Genomic DNA, 14096 nt, shown 5'->3' with positions numbered 1-14096 from the left:
CAATTCAAGATCTTCTAGGAATAAAATTTCTCATGAAATACTTAACATTTCCAAATAGAAATACCATCAGAAAACACAATTGAGATTCAACTCTAGGTTTACAGAAACAGCTACAGCAAGTCAAAGCAACAAAACATTTCATTCTAAAAGCTTTAGCTGCTGTTTTTTAGTTCTTCATCAACAGTCCATCAGCCCTTAGCTTTAAGAATAGCAATTATGACAGTGGTCATAACTGGTTTATGCTTGCTTAAAAAGATTACTGCTGAAGTTTACTGAACTACTCTGGCTTGAGTAAATGCATGGCAAAACCCAAGCATTGGAACACAATGACGCCACTCCCACTTTTCCTTTTGGATGGAGGCAAGGGAATAAAGTCACACTAATATCAGTGAAAGATAACTAGCACAAAGAAAGTTTTACATTAGGCATCATCCTTTGCAGTGATAAATTCTTTAGTGAGATGAATGTTTGGAGGAAAAATAAAGGCTAGGGAAAATGAATGTACATTAAACATGGTCATCATTCTGATGAGATATTTAGTTATACAGCCCTCTCCTAAGTTATACTTCCCTCTCCTATTACTAAGTTGGAGGACATATCATGATAGCCAGTCTGCAGAACATCCATCATCAGAAAATTAGGTTCCTTACAAAGCTTTTTTTCTTAACACTTTCTTGTGTCTGTAGCCAGTATTTTCTATTTCCAGTAAGAAATTTTATATATATAATTTTTTTAAGCATCCAAGGAAAAATAACATGAGTTATTCTGCTAATATAGTCATCTAAAGGCAGAAAAAAGTCAGATATATTCTCAGATATTCAGAACTGGATCATTAAAAAATCTCATTCACAGGTGGTCCTTTATTAATCATATACAGACAACAAGGTGCTTTGATTCCTGTTTCTATCATTCTAAATTATTAACATTGGACTGTTAGAGCTAAATATTAAAAAATACCTTCAGACTCTCCATCCTATTTCTTCTTCAGTATTCTAGAAATCTTCCTGGATACTGCCCCAACATTCCCTCTCTTCATACAAAATCTTGACATTCTATGTTTTCTGATTAGTTGCTGAAATCTTTTCATGCAACTATTTAGTGAGAATTTTTTTTAAAAAAAACGAAGGATCGCAGAATCAGAGTATGGAACAAAAGAAGTCAGGTGTTACCTTCAGAAAACCTCTCAACCTTTTTCAACTCGAGTTTTCTTTCCTGGGTGTTCCTTTGGTTTTATACAATGCTATATATAATAATCACTATTCTGTCTTCAGATTACTTTATACCTTCATTTACACTTTTCTTTATCACATTCCAGTTTGCCTAAGTTTATTTTTCATTGCATGGACCTAACCACCTCCTCTCAGCTTGCCCCTACATTCACTCAAGCCCACACCAAGTGATCTAAACTAGCTTTAGCCATGGCTTAAAAATTTTGAAACTTGCCTGAAGCCTTTATACCTCCATCTTTCCCCTCATAAAGAAGTTGGAATCTCAATAATCTCAACATGAACGATCAACATCAGGAGAAAAATTGCTTGCCTGGTGCTTTTTTCCCCAAATATTTTAGAATAAGTAACTAAGAATAATAAGTGAGAATCCCAAAGTTACAACAGAAATGGTGTTAGCACCAACAAACACATTGAACTTTTAAGTTTCATTTTTACTTAACAGTGAAATAAAGCAGAATCAGACTAGAGTATTTTATTTGAAAGTTATCATTATCTCAAAGTGATACCAACAGCTTAAACATAAAACTCTAATTTCATGCACAGAATTGAATCTGCTGTTTGGTTAAGTTACTAACTAGTCCCTTAGACTACTTCACACATATTGTATGCACATAATGTTGAGAACACATTTTTTTCAACTGTTGGATCCCCTGATGAAGCTCTACTTAACTATAAATGACCGAATGCCTGACAAAAATACAGGAAGAAACAAATATGGGAATTGTGCTGGACACTGGACTCTTGACGGATGTTCCAAAACCAGTGAATACTGGGCATTTATTCCCATTTGTGTCCCACAGCTGTTTCACAGCCAACCTTGTACTACCTTAACAAGCTAAAGTGTATGGACTCTCCCTGAGCAGAAGTGTAACCAAACCCACAGGGATGGGAGCTCCAAGAAACATTGAAACCAGCACTCCATCCTTCATAGTGGGTAGAATTCTAAAAAGACCAAGCACTTGAGTTTTGACCACTTAAGAGAGCTTTCCTCTGCTGCAACTTAGATTAGTCTGAGTCCTTGGGTAACAGTCTTCAGCACATAATAGCTGAGGTCTGCCAGGAGGTCTTTGAAAGAGCCCTCTTCTCTGCATTACATGCACATTCTTACAGTCTGTATGTCAGGGCAAGAAGCCCAGATTTTGTCATCAGCAAGAGCACTGTGCAAGATTGCTGTCTTTTCTAAAAGCATTCCCTCCAGGGAATGCAAAATGATCAGGCAGTTTCAGAAATGGCAATCTCAGCCTGGGCTGAATACAAATCAAATACATAAATGAAATTGCACATCACTTACACTTACTGATGAGAGTATTGACAGCAGCATGGCCTTTTTCCTTTCCCAGGAGTCTCTGAGTCTAATTTTATACACCAAAATAATTACACTGCTCTTCCATCCTGGCATCAAGATGCTCCTGACCCAACATTGCCAGATTTCAGTGGGCTGAAGGTTACCTATTAGGGCAGACTCATTAGTGGCCATTATGTTTAATAGGAATTTAACAGTCACTACTTTGCGTGTTGTGAGGATGTTTGTTTTCAAAATAATTACAGCAATAAATTGTAAATACAAATCTGAGTTTAATTCATAAAGCAATTTTATACTTTTAGAACAAATAAGTTTAATCCCTTTCCATCTTTAAACTACAAAAATCAGAGATAATTTCTCACTCTTTTGACCCTGGTGAAGATTTTAAACTCTTTTGGATGCATAGCTTAAAAACGCTCTGCAGTATACAGTTTATGTCCTACCTGCTTAAAAGAAATATTTCACACTTATTTCAAATTCAGACTGCAAAGTGAGTGATCGGTGGGGAAGCCGAAGCAGCTCGATTACTATGGAGAGGCAGAATTTTGTAAGAAGCCTCACTGATAAAAACTAATGCCAACTGCATTTATGAGTCTCAACTTGAAAAAAATTTAATAAAATCTAGTATATTTGAATATGCATAGAGTTATTCTGAAAATGGATTAATATTGCTAATATTTCTTAATTGAAGGAAACCAACCACTGACTTCTCTTCCACTTCAATTATGAAATGAAGGCAAATCATCTTGCATCCGTTTCATCCCATCACACCCCTTCTGAACTACTTGCCCAATTCATAGGCTACATCCCAATCCAACAGAAATGTGCTTAACAGTGTGAGAAGATGATGCATTTCAAACAGTGTTGTTGATGGCTGTAGTCCAGCCTCAGAATGGGAAACTGCTGGTACTACAATGCTCACCTTGAATGAGACAATATTGGGAAGGTAATCTACAAACAGCTAACATAGGTTAAAAACTTCAAGGTTTACCACATTAGGCTCTAAATTGCATTAAATAAATAATAAATAATTAATAAATAAATAATAAATAGCCTAAGCAATCTTTTTACATATGACCAGAAAATACTGTATTTCAGTTATGCTGCATTACAAAAAGTAGTCATTCTAACCCCTACTATTTTTTCAATTAGAAAATAAAGCAGTAAATTTTTTTCCAAATTTGAAAATAGTTTGAATTTTTAAATTCAGACTACTCAGAAAAATCTAAAAGGAACTGTGACAAAAATGTTACAGAAAACCAATTCCAAGTTACAGACCTTCTCATACTTGTGCCCCTGTTACACCAAAATATAGTGGCAACTTCATGCAGTGCCTCTAGACATAAAACTCCCTGATATAAATTCAACAAGATAGAGAGTAATTACACATTCTGACCTGAATTTCTTCATTTCCCACATATTTCTAATACAAGGGTGATTTCTATTTGCATTTTACAGTTTTCCAAGTCCACTAATTGCAATGCATTCTAAAATAAATGCAAATTGTCTGGACAGCCACCATCCAGTTTCTAATGGACAGGTGCACATATAAAAATTCAAGAGGATCAGCAACAAGCTAGCAGTAACCAGCAGGGTGAGGGCAGAGGGAAATGGTGACTCTCAGCTGAACTTCCTGTTTAACCACAGGGATAATCAAACTGGGTCAAGGTCAAGTATGTGACAGAGCAGCTGTGCCACACAGCAAATAAGGGCTGCTGCTGTATTGATATATACAGTAAGAGTGTTTTGATTTCCTCAACCCCCTTTTCATGTCTTGCAATGCAAAGCTGCTGCAGGAGAGCAAAGCGGCCTCCTGCACTCTTAGCCTTGCCTCTGGGCTCTGCAGGTTCAGGTGCCTGCTTGAAGCCTTGTGGCAGAGCAGTCCATTGGCACTCACTGCAGCACTCGAGTAGCCCACCTCTTGTCCACAAGGAAAACATTAAAGCTGTCCAACATAGTAACTAATAACCAACTAATCCTCCCCACCACGGGATGAGAGATATTTAAATCTCCCTGGCAGAACAAAATGACTGGACTGATGGTGACATTCTTATCCACAGAAACTTGTTCTCAGATGTAGCTCACTTAGGACCCAAATTAACTACTACAAATAGATGCTTTCAACATATAGTGATTCTGGGACCTGTAGTGCTTTGGCTTAATAATTTATGATTTTCCTTCTTCAGTAAATGAAAATAAATTGATTTATGGCAGTAAATGTACAGGTACTGAAAATGGCAGCTGTAGTTTTTTTGATACCCATCTGTTCTCCTCTTACTCCATCTGTTTCCTTCACTCATTGCACTGGAATTCAGCTTCACAAAATGCAGTCCAAACTCTTTCATGTAGCACAGTGTAAGTTACCTAGTAACCCAGCTAAAAGACATTTTCAAAATAATCACTCTCCTTGTACTCCATAGAAGGCAACAGACATGGATTTTGTGGTTAATATACGTCTGAATGGTTTTTTCAACAAAATATACAACTGTCAGTAAATTTCCTCTGATTTCAGATGGTACACTTGGAAATAATACCATAAAGGCTCATTATTTTAAACAACTATTGATTACACCCTGGGGATTTTCACCAATTCCACTTGATACTGCTTTTAAAATGGTAAGTACCTACATAATTTTATGATTTATAGACTGCCTCGATTTTATATATATTACAACAGTAAAAATGCACACTAATATATAAGGTAATTTGATTATATAGCTTTTATTAAACTGTGTTGACTGACTTTTTTTATTCTTCAACAGTTCTTTGGCCTGTTAATGATTAAAGATTTGGATTTCACTCTTTACACTAAATGTAAGTGTTTAACAGGAAAAGAAAACCTAAGAAAGCACTCTCTACTTACAATCCAAAACGGAACATAAACTATAAAGGCTGAAATGAATTTAATGAAGTTCTGCATAGCACAAATACAAAAGCTAGTACTAAAACCCATTTCTTCTACAGGAAACTATAAGCCAAGGCTATTTCCATTATTATCCCATCTTTAAGGCAGTGTGTTACGCGAGGTCAGTCGAAGATCAAGAAGGGAGGTTGTTGTTACTCTATAAAATGGCTCACACTTTAATTATAAGTCCCTCTGTTCATGGTATCCTTCATTTCCACACTAACATGGCACCTTGAATACCTACATGCCTTAAATACTTTGGTTTATGCATTTACCACTTCACTATTGGCATCACATTAAAAGGGAATAGTTACATTTGATTTGTACTACAAAGCTCTTTTAACTGATACTGAATTTATACAGAATAGAATACTCAATACTAGCATACAGAATACAGTGCATAGGAAGACACATTTAAACACAATACTGATCTAGGTGGTAGTAACTGTATTTCTAATTTCTTTTTTTTTTAATGCCATACATTATTTTACTAAAAATTCAGTAGCACAACTGCCTGAAAGATGTTTTTTTTTTAATCAAAAGCATTAAACTACATAACCTCTTGAGATACAGAAGTGGTTATATTATCAGGAAACTTGAAAATATATGTTAAGAATTTAAGTTGGAAATGTTTTTCTAAGTTGAAAAATAGAAAAAATTATGGTAATAGCACTTGGTAGAAATTTCATATTGCGGATCCATTATCATGATGTAGGTAACTGAAAAATGAGGATTGAAATTCTTTTAATCTTTATGTGTATTTAAATACATAAAAGTCAATTCTTCCTTTCTGAGGCAGAGTTTGAAATACTTGCAAATGAAAGCAAAGAAATAAACTGCTGCTGCTACTAACCATACAGAAAAAAAAATTAAGTCTGTATACCTCCTGTGGTCTTTAAAAAGCATTAATAATTAAGCATTTACATAAAGATAAAGCAAGAAAACACATGCAAAAACATTTATCTTTTAGACATCTGCATGCTACTTATCTCAATCTCTTCCATAAATAGAAACTAATTATGGAGAGCCAGAAACCAAGACAATGCCCTAGAAAAAGGCGACCTTTTTTAAATATACCCAAAATGGTGTGACTAAATCTGTATCATACAGATTCATATTTAACACATAGATCTTTTTGGTCTAATATTTCTCCTTTTACAAGCAACAGTAAAACTTCCACTAATTCCATTAAAAGCAGAATGAGCCTTGATGTATGCTTTCCCTAGTAAAATTACCTGCCTTGCAGAGTACCAATATTAACTGTGAATGGTAGAATCGTAAAGGCTCCAGTGAAAAAAAACATTCAGACCTCTAAATTAATGCCTGAGCTCTGACTTTTAAGTGAAGACAGATCAGCAAGTCAGGTGCTGCTCATATTGCTTTCTTATTCATAATTGAAAAACCAGAGGCTTAGGGAGTCCTTGGCAACCTAATCCGTTCCTTCCCAGGAATTTTATATAAGGTTTCTTTTAACATAATTTTATTCTCCTGCTTTCTTCTCCTGCTATAAATATAATTTCAGAAACAAGTCTAATCCAAGGCTAAAGTTCAGACCCCAAAACTCACGCAATATAGGGGTCAGCAGTGAGATTGAAATTTCAAATATGCTGAATCGATCCTGCCAAGGTGGTGTTAAAGCTCCTCAGTTTCAAAGTGTACCTCAGCTCCTCTATTTGGACAGTAATGTTCCCCAGAGTCACTGCAGAAGTGCATAACAAGCTGTTTCTCAGAGCAAATAGCAACTCTCTATATATCAGCAAAAGAAGGCTGGCAAAGGACAAAATATTAGACCCTTCAGCCACTCAGAGCTGGAAAGAACCCTTAGAAGGACTGCAACAGACGTGAGTCAGGAAAAATATTTTCTTTGCAAGCTGGGAGGAAGAGGTGGTTGGATGGACCCAAGGAAATCAGCCAAGTTAAAAGTTGCATACTGGATTTCACAAAATTAAGCACAACCATGGCCTTTATTTTTAGACACCTGTGCTAAAGGAAGGGAGATTAAGATGCCTGAAATTATTATTCTTCACAGGCAGGGTCACTCAGAAATCTGATCTGTATTATTGCAGACGCTTGTAAACACTGATTCACCAGGATACAGCACTGAGCTATAATTCACACTTAGTGCTGCACAGCAACTCAGCGGCCAAAAACCGTGTTCCATTAGAACAGTGTACAAAGTGACAATTTGCTGTGCTGCTTTACAAAAATCATAATGGGAAGAAATACCTTCAGGATTGTCCTAAAATACCATCTGTCCACAGAAAAAGGCAGAATACATTAATTTACATACACCATGTTGCCAGCCAGCAGCAGCAGTAAGCATTATCCCTTCCCCCTACCCTTTACCTTGAAAGGGACTACTCTAAACCACTTCAGTTTGGCATATACATTTTCTGCGACAAAAATAAACCAAAGCAACTGAACATGTAACAATGTGCAAAAAAGCAGAGCCTAGGATGGAATAAATAACCCAGTGCATGTGTTCTGTTTGCCATATACCACTACCCTGAAGTGCAGAATATTTGCACAAATACAGAGAGTCCTAAATGGCAGCAAGAGGCACTTGCAGCCTAGATCAGTCCTAGTGTGTGCCTTCAGAGACCGATTTCACACCAGCTGGTCTTTAACCTAAATAGCATTTACATGAGTTTCAAACAAATCACTCATTCTTAGTCCTTACTTCCTGATTCAGTGCAACAGCACTATCACATCAGTCTACCTTAAAGCAAGGGCAAAATGAATTATGTAACTAAGTCTAAGTGGATGCACTGGGCATGGTAAAGGAGGAATGCAGATGATCATTTAAAGCTAAAGCTTTAAAATTAGATCACACAAAATTCATTTAAATAGTTACAGCAGCAATTATTTAATTTCAAGTTACTCAACACTATGAGACCACAACCTGAAAATTTATTCTATGACTTTTGATTTGTAGACAGCTGCTAAACTACCAGATTTCAGCTTTCCTTGGTTAACTGATCAGAACGTGCTTTTCATTCATTCTTGGTTTTAAACTTCATTGCTAATGCAGAAAATCTGCATAATTTCAAAAACTGAGACTGAAAGACATGGAACTTGATCTCAAAATAGCAGGGCTTGTAGCAGTTTTTGGTATTTTTATAGTATTTAATTAACTAAAAACTACCCTTCAGAATTATAGTTCACTGACAAATAACTTCATCACACAGCGATTGTCTGTGGTGTTTCATGTTCTTCCAGAAGGCTGATTTCAAAAACATACAAACCTTGGAGGAGGGCGTAGCAAGAAGGAAATAAACTGAAATAACCTTAGCTTACATTACAAAAAGGAAAATTCCGTGTTCAAGTTCAAACTAAATGGCATCTTGGAGGCGAGAACAGAGCAGTAATCACATCAAGCAACTTGGGTGAATGATGACTTGGAGAACCTGGCAAACAAAAAAAGGAGAACTCTCAAGGCAAGAGATGCAGCAAACCAGCTACTTACATGGATTCAAAGAAAAAAATGGAAATGCTGACAATGCATTTACATAACCTTTTGAAAGACAGGAAAATAAATTGGAAAGGTTAAATAGGATTTATTAGTCATCAGAGGGATAAGTCTTTTTCTCCCTTTTCAAATTCTGCACCATCACATTCAACATTATCAGTAGGTCATTCTGTACATTCTCAAAGTTATAAACAGCAGTCCAGATGCCACAAGCATGGCAAAAGACATGGCAGCCTTGGCTGTGCCTGGTCTCCATGCTACTGAGTAATCTATTTTAATCAAGGTATTAAAGAACAAACCCATTACAGTTTCATGATGGCAACTTGAGGAGATACACTAAAATTGCAATTATGTATGTATATAGGGAGGGTCAGCTCTCTGCAGAGGGTCACAGGTCTGGCATGGAATTGCTCTTCAGCTTGGTAGGCAAACAACATTCATTGGTCTTCAGCTCAATGAAATGGGGATGCCTCCACTGCAGAGCAAAGAGGTGACATTTCACTTCACTCAAGTGTCAGATCTAGAAAGAAACTATATTTCCTTGATTTATTGAAGTTCAGAGGATGCTGATATCCATACTTGCAAAACAACCACTGAATGCTCTTATAGGAGAACTGTAGAAATGTCCAAGACAGAACCATAGATAGGCCCAGTTCTCAGCAGAGTCAAGGCTGCATATTGATCCATGATAACCACAGGTGGCACACTGAAATACACCACGCTAATGGCCAGTCTGTTCCTTTCCTTGTTGTGCCAAAGCACTCATAGGTAACACAACTGCTTGGTAGCTTTTGATCTTTTCTGGTCAGGCCAGTACTGCAACCTATTTTGGATTAACTCTTTGTCTCTTGGCTTTGTCCCTTGCTTTCAGACACTGTTCAGGTTTGGGCTGGGACACAGCCAGTTTTCTTCACAGCAGTCTGTGTTTTGAACTTGTGGCCAGAGCAGTGTTGACAGCATAAGGCCATCTCTGTTCATACATTATAATTTCATTGCATATATATGGATGACTTTGACAATCAATTTGCAAAAAAAAAAAAAAAAAAAATGAAAGGAGGCTTAGTATCTAGAGGGTACATTTTCAAAGCTTTAAACAAGAGGTACACTCAATCCTTTTAATAATAGGATAAGTATACACACCACTTACAAGTGGATTTCTAAAGGTTCCATATTTTGAACAAATTTAGGAAACAGATGAGATGAAATTGTAAAAAAAAATTAAAAAACAACCCTAGCAACACATCAGTGATTACTCCTTTCTATTCATTTACATACAGCATTTTGTCAGCCAGCAGCAGTCATTAAGTATTGCCCCTTTTCCCCATTCTTCACCTTAGAAGGGACTATCCTATATGCCTATCTATTCATGTAAAAACTGATCAACAGTAGTTATATGTCTTTGTTAGAATTACTGCTGCTCAAAAGTGGCACTTCTAGGACATGTTTTATTGTTTTGGCTACTAACATAAGTTCCTGTCCTGCTGAATCTTTTATTTCTTCTTCCCATGTTGTAAAAAGTACCCTGATATCTCTGTAAAAGATATATCACAGCATAACTGCATCCTCTGCATTAAAGACAGGATAGTGAAATGTAGGATCAGCATTTCTCTGACAGTGCCTGCACATCTTCTGGTTGCCAAGGCACAAAATACATTCAAATTTCTGAGGTTTTCATAAATGAAAACATCTTTTGGGGAAAATGTCCAAACAAACATTGTGGATGAGACATTTTCTTTGTTTACAGAACAGACACTACATCATGAGGATCAAACTTACCCACTTCATCTCCCACCAGTAATCTAAAAAACTCTGCATGTTTAGTAGTTCCCTGAGAATTTGCTTTCCTTATCTCTTCAATCTTGACAAAGGGACCATAAAATGTGCCAGGTAAAGGCAGCTTTCACAGTTACTAACCCAGACCACCTTATTTGGAAACAAATCAAAAGCACAAGTTCATTCCACAGAAGCTGTAAAACAGTTTCCATACAAAATTATTTTGGCCCAAGTAAAGTGACACTAAAGAAAGATAAGAATTCAACTATGCATCAGCTCAGATATAAACTAGCTGACATTCCTTACAGGTGTGTTGTGTATCCATCACACCCAGATGAATATCCTCAGGCTAAGATATGTTGAACTACTAACTGCTTTCACTTAGGAGAACATGCACTGGCAATATATGATAAAGCATCTGAAGTAAAGTAATGGAAGAAAAAATTGGACACATGACTAATTTGCTTTTTACTTCATCTTGAATCAAATACCATGGTGAAATTATTGCACAGGACTATAGCTGCTGTTACTTTTCAGCAAATAATGAGCATTTTTATTACCACCAGTAAATATTTCAAAAGCCAAACACATGGAAAATCTAATATTTCCTTACACACATAAAAATCCTATTTAAAGAAAAATTCCAGAAAAAACAAAATAATTTGAAGCAATTCAACACTGACACTAAAGACACATTTTAGATGTAGTAATAACTGTACATCCTTGAACCTTTTCAGTTTTATGGATAAAAGTGCAACTGAATGTTTAATTCTATGCAAATGGTTATTTTTATTTCAGTAAAGCTAGCACAAAAATGGTCTAACAGATCCAAGTGATCTTTAGTTCAGTCCATAACTTCCTGTGCATTGCAAAGGCACAGGACCATAACTTATCATCAATATTCCATGACAGGTATGAAATGAACCTTATCAATGCTCTTAATGTCTCCTACTATGTAAGCTCAAAGATGAAGGCTAAAGCCTAAGTAGTTTGGACAGTGCAAGACAATGATCCTGAAACACAAGAATAAATTACATTACACTTACAGAGCAACCTTGATGAAATACTATCAGAAGATATATCCTCCCCTAGAGTATCAACAAATGTTCCAGGAAATTGAAGAGTGTCTATTTTTAAAAAAAAAGTTTGACAATTCCATTTTAATTCTTGTTACATCTGGTGCCATTCTGAATGCACAGTATATCACAGCATCTCTGGATGAAATAACCAAAGGGCAGAACAATGACAAACTCACAGCATTGCCCATGGAGAATCCTGCTTCAAACTCCCACCCAGGCAGCAAACACTGTACAGTAGCCAAGGATGGGCTTTATCATTCACCAATAATACCCTCAGTTTCAAGCTCCCTTTAATTAATAATTAAGTAATATGCCATGCACAAACATTGCTTATTCCCAGTTTGCTGTGAGAATTATGTTGTTTCAATCCCTATTCCAAGCACTGAAGCTATCAAGTACCTCAGACTCCATAAGCCCTTCTTACCATTATATGGAAATGGCTTAAGCACATATCCCAGGTCTAATAATTCTGAAGAAAACAGAATCTGACACATTAGTTTTAAAGGGACTGACTACAACTATAGAATTAAAATTGCATCAGGACATGATAGCCAATGAAGGAAAACATTTCCCATTACGGTGACTGAAGACGCTGAAGGTAGTGCTGAGACACTTTTGTGAACAGTGAGATTAGGAATGGGGAGTATTTAACATTTTTCATCTGTCTTGACTTGCCTGATTACCTGGATATAAAAATTTTGGTTCACTACTTTCTAATTTCAAACTTGCAATACTACTTCATGTCTCCATACAGCCAAAATTCCTGATTTGCACAAATAGATTATTAATTGCTCAGAAAGGTGTTGAAACTTTAAAGTCTCCATAGGCACCTTGACCCAAAAAGTTGAGTTAATATCACAAAAATCACTAATGGAACAGTGACTCAGAACAAAAGTATTGATTAGAAACACTTGATAATGTTGTGGCTAACCATAATGTATGTCCTACCCTAGGGCAGCTTCTGGCAGATGTGTGGTCATGTTTACTGGAAAGATTTAATTTTTTCACATTTAGGCATATTTCTATTGTTTGCAAACAGACTAGGAATAGAGATAAAAGGAAATTTCTTTTTCAACCTAAAGGAACATAAACCAATTTGAATTGTTGTAGAATACATTCATAGGAATGTAATCTACAAGTCATTTAAATGCACACTAGTCAATACCTGCAATGATATAATCATCTTTTCTTTTACTTCAGAGCTGTGTCAACATTAGATTTCATTTTACTGCAAATGCTAGCAGTTAAAATAGCAGGTTTTGTACATACTATTAGAGAAAAGGTCTTTCTTTTCATTCTATATGTAGTACCAAGGTATTAATTTGAAAGTTCTGTTTGTCTAAACAGGGTACCTGGAGTTTTATACTGTCATTATAATGTCATTCCATAGTGCATCTATTGTACCTCTAGCTACATGTTAGTGCATAAGTAGGCCATGCAAATCAGTGGTTCCAAGGATCAAACTTTGCCCACTGCATGAGAGGATTATGTCAGTTGAAGTGCTAAGAACCAGCCATAATACATCCTTTCTATAAAAATTTAAACCACTAAGGCCTTCACTTTCACTGTGTATTTCAGGAGCAACACAGCATTTAGAATAATTAAGCAATTAAGCAAAAGGCACCAACACAAGTGACTGGATGTTTAGGGTTCTCAGTGGGCTATAATTCTTGTGTATTTCCCACATTTATCAGTCATCACGTTTGCCTAAATGCACACAGATTAGAAACTTCATTACTCAAAAACCTGCACCCCTGAACCACAAAGGCATTTGCTTCTCTGTCAAAGGAAGCAGCAGGTATTTGAAAAAGACTCTTAGCTGACTTAGCAAACATGACAAAGGCATGGTAAGGTTACAGGGTAGCTGATCAAGAGTGTCTAACTCATATTACAGGATGGACCACAATTCAAAGGTCTGGAAAAATGGATGGAAGAGGCATTATTGGCTGGTTAATAGTATTATCTTTCCATATTACCCAATCTGAATATATACCCATATATCTGTATTCTTAATGAACACAAAATATTTGTAAACTTAGTTTGGTATTCTCCTAGTGCAAATATTTCAGCACTGATTCAGCATTCCCCAAATTTGTCACCTCTGATATTTTCTATAGAACAATTCTACAGAACCCTCAGAATTTTAGTAATCCTATTACTAACAAAGCTGTAGCATTCATAGATTCTTAGTATTTTATAATCCCATTCAGGTATATAACTGCTGATTATTTTACTGTAATGAAGTTATGGACTGACATACTTCTACAGATAAGAATGAATAGTCTCTGAATAAGACTTGCAACATGGTCACACTTGGTATTTAGTAACACTTAGCCTA

At 36.1% G+C, this 14096-nt stretch overlaps 1 protein-coding gene and 1 long non-coding RNA gene across 11 annotated transcripts in view; one reads left to right on the top strand and one right to left on the bottom strand.

Moving 5' to 3' along the window:
* Positions 1-14096, top strand: part of B3GALT1 (beta-1,3-galactosyltransferase 1) — a 172888-nt gene that overhangs the window by 117982 nt on the left and 40810 nt on the right. For 4 of the 5 annotated variants that reach the window (XM_064718325.1, XM_064718328.1, XM_064718326.1 and 1 more), the window contains one exon: positions 5045-5148. The gene's annotated coding sequence lies outside the window, so the exon portion shown is untranslated. Of the gene's footprint in view, positions 1-5044; positions 5149-5294; positions 5347-14096 lie in introns of all 5 variants that reach the window. The other variant, XM_064718327.1, reaches the window with a different exon arrangement.
* LOC135450292 (uncharacterized) overlaps positions 1-14096 on the bottom strand; it is a 108667-nt gene that overhangs the window by 72811 nt on the left and 21760 nt on the right. Inside the window, exon 3 of one of the 6 annotated variants that reach the window (XR_010441002.1) lies at positions 8646-8844. The exons of the other annotated variants lie outside the window; for them this stretch is intronic. This is a non-coding gene — a long non-coding RNA (uncharacterized LOC135450292). Of the gene's footprint in view, positions 1-8645; positions 8845-14096 lie in introns of those variants that run through there. 6 annotated transcript variants of the gene reach the window in all.

Source organism: Zonotrichia leucophrys, chromosome 7 (genome assembly GCF_028769735.1).
Source record: "Zonotrichia leucophrys gambelii isolate GWCS_2022_RI chromosome 7, RI_Zleu_2.0, whole genome shotgun sequence".
Classification (NCBI taxonomy): Eukaryota; Metazoa; Chordata; class Aves; order Passeriformes; family Passerellidae; genus Zonotrichia; species Zonotrichia leucophrys.
Note: the sequence above shows the minus strand (reverse complement) of the source record. Positions and strands in the feature narration are given on the sequence as shown.